At 41.3% G+C, this 13622-nt stretch overlaps 1 protein-coding gene across 2 annotated transcripts in view; it reads left to right on the top strand.

The window, feature by feature from the left end:
* Positions 1-13622, top strand: part of CACNB4 (calcium voltage-gated channel auxiliary subunit beta 4) — a 265202-nt gene that overhangs the window by 56953 nt on the left and 194627 nt on the right. The window lies entirely within an intron of this gene.

The raw sequence follows: 13622 nt of genomic DNA, 5'->3' as shown, positions 1-13622 counted from the left end.
TGTAAATATTCATCAGTGAAATTGGTCTGTAGTTCTCCTTTTTTGTCGGGTCCTTTCCTGGGTTTGGTATCAGGGTGATATTTGCTTCACAGTGTGTTAGGGAAGTTTCCTTCCTTCTTGATATTTTGAAGTAGGTTCTGCAGTATAGGTACAAGCTCTTCTTTGAAGGTTTGATAGAATTCTGATGTAAAGCCCATCTGGTGGTCCAGGGTTTTTTTGTTGTTGTTGTTGTTGGGAACATTTTTATTTTTGCAATTTTGGTATTTGATATTGGTCTGTTCAAGAGATCTATTTATGTCTTCCTGGATAAGTTTAGGGAGATAATGCGATTCCAGGTATTGGTCCATTTCCTCCATATTGTGAACTTCTGGGCATAGAGGTTTTATTTTCTTTTGTGGTAATCAGAGATGATCCTTTGCGTCTCTGTGGTGCCTGTTGTTATTTACCCTTTTTTGTTTCTGATTGAGGTTCTTAGAGATCTTACTTTTCTGTGTCTAGTTAAACCAGCTAAAGGATTATTGATTTTATTTATCTTTTCAAAGAACTAACATTTGTTTCATTAGTTCTTTGAATGATTCTTTTATTTTCAATTTCATTTATGTCTGATCTAATTTTGGCTATTTCTTTTCTTCTGTTGTGTTTGGGATTGGATCACTCTTCCTTTTCCAGTCCTTGAGATGATTCATTAGGTTGTTGAAGTGTGTTCTTTCTGTTCTTTGGGTGTCTAATGCAATAAATATCCCTCTTAGGACTGCTTTTCCAGTATTCCACAGGTTTTGATAGCTTGTGGTTTCATTGTTGTTATGTTTTAGGAGCCTAATTATTTCCTTCTTTACCTCTTCTTTGACCCAACTCTCATTCAGTCTAAGGTTGTTTAGTTTCTATGATTTTGTGTGGGCATGCATCTTTTTGTTGCAGTTGAGTTCCACTTTTATTGCCTTGTGGTCTGAAAGATACAAAGTATAATTTCAATTCTTTTGCTTTGTTGAGGTTTGATGTCTGTCCTTGGATATGATCAAGTTTAGAGTATGATCCATGAGCTGATGAGAACAATACACAGTCAGTAGTTTGGGGGTGGTATGTTCTGTTTATGTGTATTAAGCCTATTTATTCTAGAGTCGTGTTTAAGTCCCTTGTTTCTTTTTTTAGTTTCTGTTTAGAGGATCTGTCCAGTTCTGTAATAGGATGTTAAAGTCCTCAGCTATTTTATATTTCTTATTTTTGAGACAGAGTCTCACTTTGTTGCCCTTGGTAGAGTGCAGTGGCATCACAGCTCACAGTAACCTCAAACTCTTGGGCGTAAGCAATTCTCTTGCCTCAGCCTCCCAAGTAGCTGGGATTACAGGTGCCTGTCACAACACCCAGCTATTTTTTTGTTGTAGTTGTCATTGTTGTTTAGCTGGCCCTGGCTGGGTTCAAACCCGCAAGCCTTGGTGTATGTGGTTGGTGCCGTAACCAATGAACTACAGGTGCTGAAGTCCTCAGCTATTATGGCGTTGTAGGATATCATATTGTTCAAACTGGTTAGGGTTTGTTTTATAACTCTGGGAGCATTTAAATTGTGTGTATATATATTTAGAATTGAAATGTCTTGTATTTTTCCCTTGACTAGTATATAGTGACCTTCTTTGTCTTTCTTTACTTTTCTTGCTTTAAATCCACTTGTATCTGCAAATAAAATTGTGAACCCTCCTTTCTTCTGATTTCCATTTGCTGGAAATACTGTTTTCCACCCCTTCACCTGGAGTTTTGTTTCGTCTTTAGAGGTTAGATGTGTTTCCAAAGACAGCATGTAGTTGGCTTGTGCTTTGTTATCCATTCAGCTAGCCTGTGCCCCTTCAGTGGGAATTCAAGCCATTCACATTTATTGAGAGAATATGATAAATATGGTGGAGTTCTGTTTGTCTTGTTTTGTGGACTAGTGCCAAATTTTATCACTTGGGCCTTTGTGGAAGCTAGGCTTTGACTTTGCATTTCCAGGTGTCTTTCCTTTGCTGGTGGTCCATTGTAATGGTGTGTGTAGTATGGGTCTGAGTACTTCCTGTAGAGCTAATCTTATAGTGGCAAATTTCCTCAATGATTGCTTGTCAGTAAAGAATTTGATTTTTCCATCCAATATGAAACTTAGTTTGGCAGGATACAGGATCCTAGGCAGAAAGTTGTTTTGATTAAGTTGAAAGTAGGAGGCTCATCCTTTTTGGCTTGTAAAGTGTCAGCTGAGGAATCCACTATCCTCTGTCACCTTAATGAATCTGCCCCTGTACGTCAGTTGGTGCTTACTCCTGGCTTCTTGCAGAATTTTCTCTTTCATTTTGAGCTTGGCAAAGTTCATTCATTACAAAGTATCTAGAAGATGCTCCATTTGTATTGAGAACTGGAGTTTAATATCTATCTAAAAGGAGTATGTCTGAATCTTTGGTGATGCCTGGGAAATTTTCAGTTATGTTATCCTCCAGTAAGGCTTCCATATCTTTGGGTCACTTCCTTTTCTTCAGGGATATCTATCATATGTATGTTTATATACTGAAGTGAAGTCCCATAATTCTGTAAGACAAGGCTCTTTATTGACTCTCTTCTGCCTTTTTAAATGACTGAGTTAGTTCAAGAGCCTTATCCTCTAGCTCTAAGATTCGGTCTTCTCTGTTTAATCTGTTATTCATACTTTCTACTGCATCTTTAAGTTCTCTGAATGACTTTTTCAATTATTTAAGCTCTGATATGTCCTTTCTAATTTCAAAATATCTTTCATTCATTTCTTGCATTACTTTTTGGATTTCTTATTGCGGGTTTTCACTTTCTCTTCAATTCCCGTAGTCGTTTTTGCCATCCATACTCTAAATTCCCTTTCTGTTATTTCCATAATTTCTTTGTAGGTCGGATTCTTTGTGGCACCTGCCTCATGATCCCTTGGTGGGAGGGGTTGATCTGATCTGCTCTGGATTTTTATATTGCCAGAATTTTTTTTGTTAGTTCCTCTTCACGTATGTTTTCTTTTTATTCACTTGCTTCCTCTACTTAGTCCTCTTGCTTCCTCCTTCTTAATTTTCCTTGTTTATGTGCTTGATGTGGCAGTGACTGGCCTGAACAAGAGTAAGACCCTGCCTCCACCAAATATAGAAAAAAAATCAGCTGTGTATTATGGTGGCGATCCTTCAAATTTGGTCCCTCAGAAGGCCAAAGCTAGAGGGATACCCTATCCCAGGGATTTCAGGCCTCCATGAGCTGGCCTCAATGGCCAGCTGGCACCCCCCCACCCAGGTCTTAGAGCAATGCTTGAGAGTAGCTGATGACGAGATGTCTCTAGTCCACTGTCTTGGAGCCCTCCTCCCAGATGCACTGCCTTTTTGAAGCTGGAGTTCGTGATAGGTGCTTTCTAGCATTTTTTTTTTTTTTTTTTTTTTTTGAGATGAAGTCTCACTGTGGCACCTGGGTTAGAGTGCCTTGGCATCAGCCTAGCTCATAGCAACTTCGAACTCCCAGGTTTAAGCGATCCTTCTGCCTCAGCATCCTGAGTAGCTGAAACTACAGGTGCCCATCACATTGCCCAGCTAATTTTTCTATTTTTAGTAGAGACAGCGTCTCACTCTTGCTCAAGCTTGTCTTGAACTCCTAAGCTCAAGCAATCCTCCTGCCTCAGCCTCCCAGAATGCTAAGATTAGAAGTATGAGCCATTGCACCCGGCCTGCTTTCTAGCATTTAATGCAGAAACATTTTGAAGGGATTTCATACTGTGGCAGAGTATACTTCTCTATGTTATACTAGAAGGCATAGCCAATACTTATTAACATAAGTTCATGGTCTAAGAGCATTCTGTCCAAAATGAGATAACAGTACTCTAAATATGGTCTGAGTAGCTTAAAGAATCTTGAGACTATCACTTGCCAGATTCTGGAAGCTCTGCTTGTTGAGGTTGACATACTCATTGAAATCGGTCCCTCTTCAATCCCACTTTACTACTTTTTAGAAATTTTATTATAAAAATAGTGTAAAATAAAATTTACTTTTGTTTTTAAAGAGAGAGGCTCGGGTGGCACCTGTGGCTCAAAGGAGTAGGGCGCAGGCCCCATATGCTGGAGGTGGCGGGTTCAAACCCAGCCCTGGCCAAAAACTGCAAATAAAGTAATAACAAACTAAAAAAAAAAATTAAAAAAAAATAAATAAAGAGAGAGGCTCTCACTCTGTTGCCCAGGCTGGAGTGCAGTGGTACAATCATAGCTCAATGCAGTCTCAAATTCCTGGACTCAAAGGATCTTCCTGACTCAGCCTCTGGAGTACCTTGGACTATAGGCATGTACCACCATGCCTGGATAATTTTTAAAAAATTCTTTGTAGAGATGGGGTCTTGTTATGTCACTCAGGCTGATGACAAATTCCTGATCTCAAGTGATCTTCCAATCCTTAACCTCCCAAAGTGCTGGGATTACAGGCATAAGCCACCACACCTGGCCTATCTTAAACCATTTTTAAGTGGATAGTGTAATGGTGTAACTACATGTAGGCTGTTATGTAACAGACTCTAGAACTCTTTTATCTGGTAAAATTGAAACTATATCCATTTCCCTTTCCCCCTCCTCTTAATCCTTGGAAACCACCATCTTTAGATATCTCATATAAGGGAACCATGCAATATTTTTCTTTTTTTTGTGTGATTGGCTTATTTCACTTAGCTTATGTCCTCAAGGTTCATAGATATTATTACATATAGCAGGATTTCTTTCTTTTTTAAGGCTGAATAATATTTTATGCATACACCGTATTTTTGCTTATACTCTTTGGCTATGTTGTGAATAGTGTTGCAATTCACATTTAACACTTTTATTCTCATTGATATGGAGTATAAAAATCTTCTGGAGAGTTTAATTTATTTTTTATGTTTTAAAATCAGAAATGCTTGAGGCAAAAAGCTTGAGCAGATTATTGGTTAATTTGAAGTAATCTTGTAGTATGTCAAACAAAGAAAGTCTTAGTCCATATTAGGTACATCTTAATATAGGAAATGCATTTTGTAAAGTCATGTAAATCTCTTTGGAGCAAGGCAGGGAATAAATATATAAAATAAAATAGTCCACTTAAGACAGTTCCTGACTCCTAGGAGGCTGGTAATACAGTGGAGACAATGTCAGACATTTTATCTCATTGAATGTTAGACTTTCCTCCTCCTATCCAGAGGTTTGGGATATTGAAGTGCATTTGATTATAAAGTGGACTAGGCAATTTATGGTTAGGTCTGGAAATAGGGAATTTGCTCATTTAACAAAAGAGCCCACTTTATCAGTAGTTGCCAATGCTTTTACCCCTGTGTTCCTGGGACTCTGGACTACCCTCCCGGTTCCTTTGGTCAGTTCCTCTGCTTCTAACCTGCTGTTAATTCCTACTGGATCAGTTAGGCCTAGTTAAGCAGCACCACACAATAATGTGCCTCTTAGAGAACAAGAGGGCTAGGGGGCATTCTTTCCCCCCATAACTTCTTTTCCTTATCCCTAAAGATTAGAGTGTTTGGCATAGCTATCCCTAAAGGTTAGTGCGTTAACCTGTGGGGGCATTGTTGTAGAAGGTCCCAACTCTATGAGGCCATCCACTGGTCTTTTAAAGCCAGACTGCAGATAACTATAGAGGAAAATAAAAAAAAAAAAGGCACATCTTCTAATTTCTTTGTAAAGCATTGAGTGAAAATTGACATTTGATGCTGCCTGCCCACTTTGTGGTAGGAGAGGGCGGCCGGAGTAAACAGTGCTCTTAGCTTGTTCTTGCAGGACACTGTTGTCTTTGCTCTTAGTTCCCCTGTGGTGTGGCCTCAGCCTTTTGTTGTCATCACCCTTCCCCGGAGCCCTGTGGGATGGCCCTAATGGAAACCTCTGGAGCATTCTGACCATTAGGTGTTGCCCTTTGAATCCCAATCTCTGCTCCTCCTTCTGCAGATCTCTGCTGCCCAGCATGGAAGTATTTTTTAAAGATCTACTTTGCAAGACAGGACTTCTGTTGGGATTTTCATTTGAAATACAATTTAAATGCACAGACCCTGTGCATTCTGCTAATTTAACATCCGTTTTGCAAGACAAGTAATGGAGAGAAGGTCACTCTAAGTCCATCTTGCTCTTTAAGCCTGACAGGTTTTATTCGGAAAAGCTGCCTGCTAGTGAGGGAGAAATGCTCTTTTTAATTTTGTTGCATAAGGGAGCTGTTACTCCCCCCACATCCCAGGTGTTAGGAAGTAAGAATTAAAAATAGTATGTGACCCAGACACATTGTTCAAAAAAAGTTCTTGCTTTTATCATGTTGCTGACTATCTGCGTCTTGTTAATAAGGAAAGTAAATTCTGTTATCTAAAAACTGAAGGAGTGACTAGTTCTATTCAGGGAATTGTGAAATATCAGAAGGGATGAAAGGAGTTCTTGCAAAAGGACAAAAGCTTACATTTTTTTCTTCATTTCATGGGACTTTTGCCTTAAGTCTTTCTCCCTTTTTCCTCTCTTCACTAGCTAAAAGTTGTATCAGATTATTTAGAATTTTCTAAATAGGGGAGAAAATTTTTTTTTGCAAGTTTGGCTCCTCTGTCCTTTGAGTATGTACCGTCTGTGCAGGAGAATTTATAAAAAGATGGGAGGTTTGGGTGTTGTTTCCTTTTTGGAAATGGTATTTACCCAGATCACAGTGAATCTGCTTCTCGCCTTAATTGGCAGAGGATGATAGGGTGGAATCTTCACGTGCTGGAAAGGCAGCTAGAAACCCCATAGAGACCTCAGGAGACCTGAACTACAAGGGTATCCAAGCAACTGTGCTGTGCTGCAGTTGAAGAGAGGCTGAAATTGCCCTTCCAGAATGCTGGTTACACCCCTCGGTACCCTCCTTATTTTCAGCCACTTTAAAGAGGTGGCAGCTCATTCACAACACCAAGGGGAGGATTTATCCTGAGAGTTTTAATTCGCATCAAAAAATAGAGATCTTCCTTTTTGCAAAAACAGTTGTCAGCTCCCCTCTTGATCCTCATTTTTCTCCATTCTCCTGGTTCATTAATGAAAACTGCTACAGGGGCCTTCTTTCTGTCTCCACTATGCCAAGCCCATTCCCACCTCGGGACCTTTGTCCTGGCTGGTCCCCCTGTTTGGCATGTCCTTCTCTAGGTCTTTGCCTGGCTGCCTTCTCCTTACTCAGCGTGAACAGAAGTGTCCCCTCTGCAGGGACCTAGTTCATCATTTTTCTATTTTTTTAAATCTAAGTAAGCATTTTCAGTTCCATAAATTACCATGGATGCTCTGTAAATGCTCAAACTATAGCGTCAGATTTCTTAAGCATATCTCGGCTCCACAGCTTGTGCACTGGTGTCTTCTGTTTTCCCGCCCGTGCCCTGTTTTCATTCCTTCCACCCTGCTCCGGGTCAGGGTGGCTGACCTAAGGCACCACTGCCATGGATTTCCGTACTTGGGCTTCCGCTTCCAGGTCGACTGGCCTTGCCAGGAGGGCAGGAAAGGGCAGGGAGCTGAGGTCTGTGTGGGACCCCAGGACTTTCTTCCGGTCCAGGGCTGCTATTCTTCTCTGGAAGGTCACACCCTTTGCCGAGCAGTGCTCTCCCTTGGCCATCTAGTCGGGGTCCTGCACTTGCACCTCTCCTTACCCTTTGACACCAGGGTGGGCGTGGCCCCCTTTTTGCGCCCCAGGGTTCGCACTACCCCTTTTTGGGTTCTTAAACCCATCTCACATCTTTGTAGAAGAACCTTTATTAAGCTCTCCTCAAACCACCCAGTTTGCTAATGCCATTTATTTTTCGCAGGCGAATATGCTCCCTAGCTAGGTGAACTTAAGGAAAAGTAACCCGTCCATGCTTCTGTTTCCTCATCTGTGCGGTGGGTGTATTAAGAGAACCTTCTTAGCAGGATGCCTGGCACATAGTAAGTGTTATAGAAACATTTGCTGTTTTTATTATTATTATGTGTGTGTTTACTGTGTTTTGTCTCCCTTGTCTCCACTAGACTGCACGCTTTCTGGGGGCAGCAGCTCTATCAGCTTGTGGCACTCTCAGATTCTGCTCATACAGGCACTCTGTGTGTGTGTGTGTGTGTGTGTGTGTGTGTACAGGATTTATTGAACCGGCTGTCAGATAGCCAGAACACTGTCATAAAATTTAATTCAACATTTGTTGCAAATGTGTCTAATTTTATTATTGTAAAACATTTGAAATCCGTTCCTAATTTTAAATGAATTTTAATTGAATCAATAGTATTTACCAGTTGAGATGACATTTTTTTTTTTTTCACACAGTCTCACTATGTTGCCCTTGTTAGAGTGCTGTGGCATCACAGCTCACAGCAACCTCAAATTCATGGGCTTAAGCTATTCTCTTGCCTCAGCCTCCCAAGTAGCTGGGACTATAGGTGCCCACCACAATGCCTGGCTAATTTATTTTTTTGTAGTTGTCATTGTTGTTGGCAGGCCTGGGCTGGGTTTGAACCTGCCAGCCCTGGTGTATGTGGCCGGCACCCTAGCCACTGAGCTACAGGCACTGAGCCAAGGTTAATTTTAAAACTTTAAATAAACACTGGTTTTATCAATCTTGAATTTGCTAATTTTCAATCTAGCAAAAATATTTCATAAATTATTGTTTTGTAAGGTCTCAATCAAACTTCTTCTATTTGGAAAAAAATGGAATAATGCAAAAAAGCATGTTTTTGACTAGACAGGTTTCTCCTTGGGGCTTAACATGAACCCATCAGTCAAGAAATAATGCAAGTTACAAGGCTGAGTATAACACGAGGGGCATATTTGGGTGGTAATGTAAGATTTCATACATAATGTTATACTTAGCTAGGGAATATTCTTTATTTGATTTGGTTAGTTTGAAAGTACAATTTGTAGCTTAATAAATGTATCATGCACTCTTTTGAAGGAGGAAAATGTACTTTTCATCCTTTTAAAAAAACAGATTACAAATTTTCAGAGGATCATTGGTCTTTGTGTCTTCAAAAAAACTATATAAACGCACAGCACTCAACCTAGGGCAACAGCCAGAGGCTTTGTCTCCAAAAAAAAAAAAATTATACACACACACACACACACACACAGTGAACATAAAGTGTGTAATTTAAAATAGTTTAACAGGGCAGTGCCTGTGGCTCAAAGGAGTAGGGCGCCGGCCCCATACGCCAGAGGTGGCGGGTTCAAGCCCAGCCCCTGTCAAAAACTGCAAACAAACAAACAAAAAAAAAACTTTAAAATAGTTTAGCATAGTAAATTACACATAAACTTCATCTACCCTGTGTGTGTTCATATATATTTTTGTTTTATATATCTATATCTATATATATATTTTTGTGTGTGTGTGTGTGTGTGTTTTAGATGTCAGGTCTTGCTAAGTTACCCAGGCTGGTCTTTAATTCCTGGCCCCAGATGATCCTCCATGCCTCACTTTTGTGTGTTTTGAATATCTCAATAGTTGGACTATTTGGTAAATGCATTGACTCAATCCTTAACATGGTTTTTGGATTAAATCCCTCTTGGTATTTAGCTGGAGTAGTATGGATTTATGTAGCTACATTCGTGTTCTATAGCTTTTTTGTTGTTGTTGTTAGTTTTTTTTTGTGTGTGTGTGTTCTATAGACTGTAGACTGTACCTGGGGGAAATTGGTGAGATGGAAGGATGAAGAAGGCTAAACATATAATAAATAGGAGGCACAATCCTTCAAGTAATTTTGCAGTTTTACTACATATGTGGAAAAAGTTTGAGGCCATTTAGAGATAAAATGAATATGTCTATTAAGTTTGTGTGTACAAGGAAGGACTGGTATAAAAGAAGTCCGTTGTACTTAGTATTCTAGGGAGTTCATATTAATGAAGATCACGCAACCTGTTTTAGCAATCCTGATTACTCACACAGTAGTCAGTGCTCTGCTTATACAAAGGAGATGAAATGATGGGACTGATTCCAGTGAAGAAACATTGGCAAATACCTAAAAGATGTCTAAGCTAATTTTGTTCAAAATAAATTGGTTTATTTATTAGGACTCCGTGACATAAAGGGTAGGCCTGTGAAGCTTGTGAGGGGATTTAGAGAAGTTGGGCAGTCTAACAGCTCTAGAATCAGATTTCTAGTGTCCAAATCCTAGTGCTGTCAACCGTGTACCTTGGTCAAATTTGCTGCCTTAGTTTTCTCATCTGTAGAAGGGGATAATAATGGCCCTCCCTCATAGTGTTAAGTTTTATTAGAACACTCCATAATATATGATTAAGCCACAGTCTTTCTTTGTTGTTTTTAGGAAATTGTAATTCATTGTGGCATTCTTAAAATCATGAGTCAGCAAGTTAGATGTGCCATCTTCAATAGTTGATGGATTAAATTAGTTGCAAGTTAGCAATTTAGTTGTTGATTTCTGGAGGTTGCAGAAGTAGGTTTTGGTCCAGCGTGTTTTAGGAGTCCTTGGCTTTTGCCCCTTCTGGGTGGCCCAGGTCAGTCCTTTCCCTTCTGAGGCCAGTTTCCCATCTGTGGAACAAAGAGGGTGGACTGGTAAGAAGAGGATTCCTTCCTGCTCTATCAGTCTTTGGATCTGTATTTGAAACCATCTGCAGAGCAGTTTTAACAGAAGGTCTGAAAAATCAGACTTGGTTGTGAGCCTTCTATTGCTTTTTCTGTCTCCTTTATTTTCCACATTTCCCCTTACCCCGAAGGATCACCAAGGTTCTATTGCACTTTTCTCTTGCCTGAATATGAAATGAGAGTGTTCGCCCTCCCCTAATGGAGGCTTAATTAAGTGAGCCAGGGGGCTGCAAGGCTTTAACCCTGGGCTTTGCAAGACCATCATCCCTTTTAGAAAGCTGGAGGAGGACAGAAAGGGCAGTTTTCTAGCAATGGAGGGAAATATCCATTTTTTAAAAAGGGAATAATTATTAAAGTGTTTTCCTCTTTTGTCTTATTGCCTGGTTCTTTGCCATTAACTCTAGGTCTCTCCTCAGGGTCTCCAGAGTCTCTGTGGCGGGGAGGTGAGAAATCCCGGGATTAAGGATGTGGAGACCTGACTTGGTCTCTGAATCTCCCTCTGCCCAGTCCCAGGCCTTTGTGAAAGCCCCTGGCCATTTCTGACCTGCCTTCCTCCCTCATGTTGTGCAGCCCAGGGGTCTGCAGTGTGGACAACACAGCACCTGTTGACAGTGGATGATCAGGAGGAGAGGAACTCTGCACTCACCTGAACACTCTCTCTCACTCTCAGTATCCCATGTTTCCAGTTTCCTACCACCCTGAACTGCATGCGACTTACAACATGTGACTGCAATTTTTTTGTTTATTTATTTTTTGCAGTTTTTGGCTGGGGCTGGGCTTGAACCCGCCACCTCCGGCATATGGGCTGGCACCCTACCCCTTTGAGCCACAGGCACCGCCCGTGTGACTGCAATTTAAATTCATCATTCATCCTCAGACTTTTTTATCTGGTTCTTACTTCATCATCATAATACCTATACCTGCTACTTGCTCAGATTTAATAATTTGTAAAGTGTCTTTTGTAGGGTGACCAGCTGTCTTGAGGACTGAAGGTTTCCCAGGATGGGTTAGTTATTCAATGCTAAAACTGAGATGGTTCTGGGCAAACCAGATGATAGTTATTCTTCCCTTAGGGACTTTTTTTCCTTTTTTAGCAGGAAGTTTCTCAGTCAATTGGCATTTCTTCATCTAGGAAGTATCTCGTTAGCTGCATGGCAGTAGCTCTTGTCTACCCCTTTTCCTTGGACTGCGTGCACCCACCTCCCTGTCACTGCCTTGTCTTCCACCGAGGACCAAGGCTGTGCAGTGAATGTACCATCTTCCCCAGCCTTGTTTGATGTTAGTGACTGTCACAGCGGCTGTGTGTGCACTGAGTTGCCTCTGAAAGAAAACGAGGCTTCTTGACCTTGGGCTTCAAGATTCTCTACTCGACACACCTTCTCTGTAGTTTTCCTTCTCCCTGTCATGCTGATGCATGATTATATCAGTCAGCTGGGGTTGCTGTAACAAAATCCCAGACTGGATGAGTGGCTTAAACAGCTGGAGTTTATTTGTCACAGCTCTGGAGGCTGGATGTCCAAAATCAAGGAACTGGCTGGTTGGTTTCCTGGTGAGGGCTGTTTTACTGTACTATAACAAATACCATTAGTGGGTGGCTTATAAACAACAGAAATTTATTTCTCTAGCTCTGGAGGCTGGGATGTCCAAGGCACACTTGGTATCCTGTGAGGGCCCACTTGCTGGTTCAGAGATGGTGCCTTCTTGCTGTGTCCTTCCATGGTGGAAGGGGTGAGGAGCTCTCCAGGGCCTTTTTCAGGGGCACTAATTCCACTCATGAGGTTTTTGCCCTTCTGACCTAATCACCTCTCAAACGTCTTACTTCGTAACATCATCACTTTGGGGGTTAGGACGTCAACATATGAATTTCAGGGGACACAAACATTCAGCCCCCAGCAGGCAGCTGCCTTTCTACTGGATCCTTACACGGAAAAGAGACAGCTCAGAACTCTCGTCTCTTTCTCCTCTAATAGGGGTCCTGATCCTATGAGCGTCTCACCTTCACTACCTCATCTAAACCCGATGACGTCCCAAAGCCCCGCCTCCAAATACCATCATATTGGAGGTTAGGGAGGCATCTCCAACCTTTTTGGCCCAGGAACTGCTTTCCTGGAAGACAATTTTACCAGGGACCAGGGAGGAAGGGATGGTTTCAGGGTGATTCAGCGCATTACATCTGATCTCCACCCCAGATCGTCAGGCATTAGATTCTCATAAGAAACGTGCGACCTAGATCCCTATCTGTTGTCCCCACTTATGTGACAGGAGGTGGTAATGCCAGCAATGGTGGTGAATGCAGGTGGTGATGCCGGTGACGCAGAGCAGCTGCAAATACAGATGGAGCTTTGCTCCCTGGCTTCTGCTCGCCTCCTGCTGTGTGGTCCAGTTCCTAAGAGGCCACTGACCAGGACCATGTGGCAGCCTGGGGGATGGGGATCACAGGGTTAGGGCTTCAACATATGAATTTTGATGGGGACACAATTCGGTCTGCAATGATGCCTTTGCTTTCGTGTACCAACATAGTCCATCTTCTTTTCCTTAATCTGTTTCTTCTGGCTAGAATGTCGTCTCCTGAGCTACCTGGATCTTTCCCCTTCAAAGCTATATAGATGTCATCTCCTATGAAGCCTTCTTGAACAAATTCTTTCCTTGTTTTTTCACCCATGGCATTTGTGTAGGACAGAAATAATTGAAGCATTTTTATGTACCTTTTTTTTTTTATGATATCCACTTGTATGAGTTTTCCCTGCTGCTTAGTAGATTTTAAGCACTAAATGCAAGGACCTCCTCCTCCACTCCTTGTGACTCTCCCAAATCTCACTGCAAGCTGTTCACCACGTGGTTTTTGCGTGAAATGTTTATGACCAACAGATTGCTCATTTGATCTTAGTCTTGGTCAGATGCCAAGGAGAACAAATTGAAATAATACTCTCTTCTGCTTTTTTCACAGCAAGACAAATATAAATGATGTGGCTATGTCTGTCACATCATCGTGAAAAAATGATGTGTCATTATCCACAAATCATAGATTAAATATTCAAAGGTGCAGTTAGAGAGTGACTTGTATGCAGGCTACAGAACTGGTCAGGTGAGTGAGGAT

This window comes from Nycticebus coucang, chromosome 7, assembly GCF_027406575.1.
Source record: "Nycticebus coucang isolate mNycCou1 chromosome 7, mNycCou1.pri, whole genome shotgun sequence".
Classification (NCBI taxonomy): domain Eukaryota; kingdom Metazoa; phylum Chordata; class Mammalia; order Primates; family Lorisidae; genus Nycticebus; species Nycticebus coucang.
This window is presented reverse-complemented; position numbering and strand designations above follow the sequence as displayed.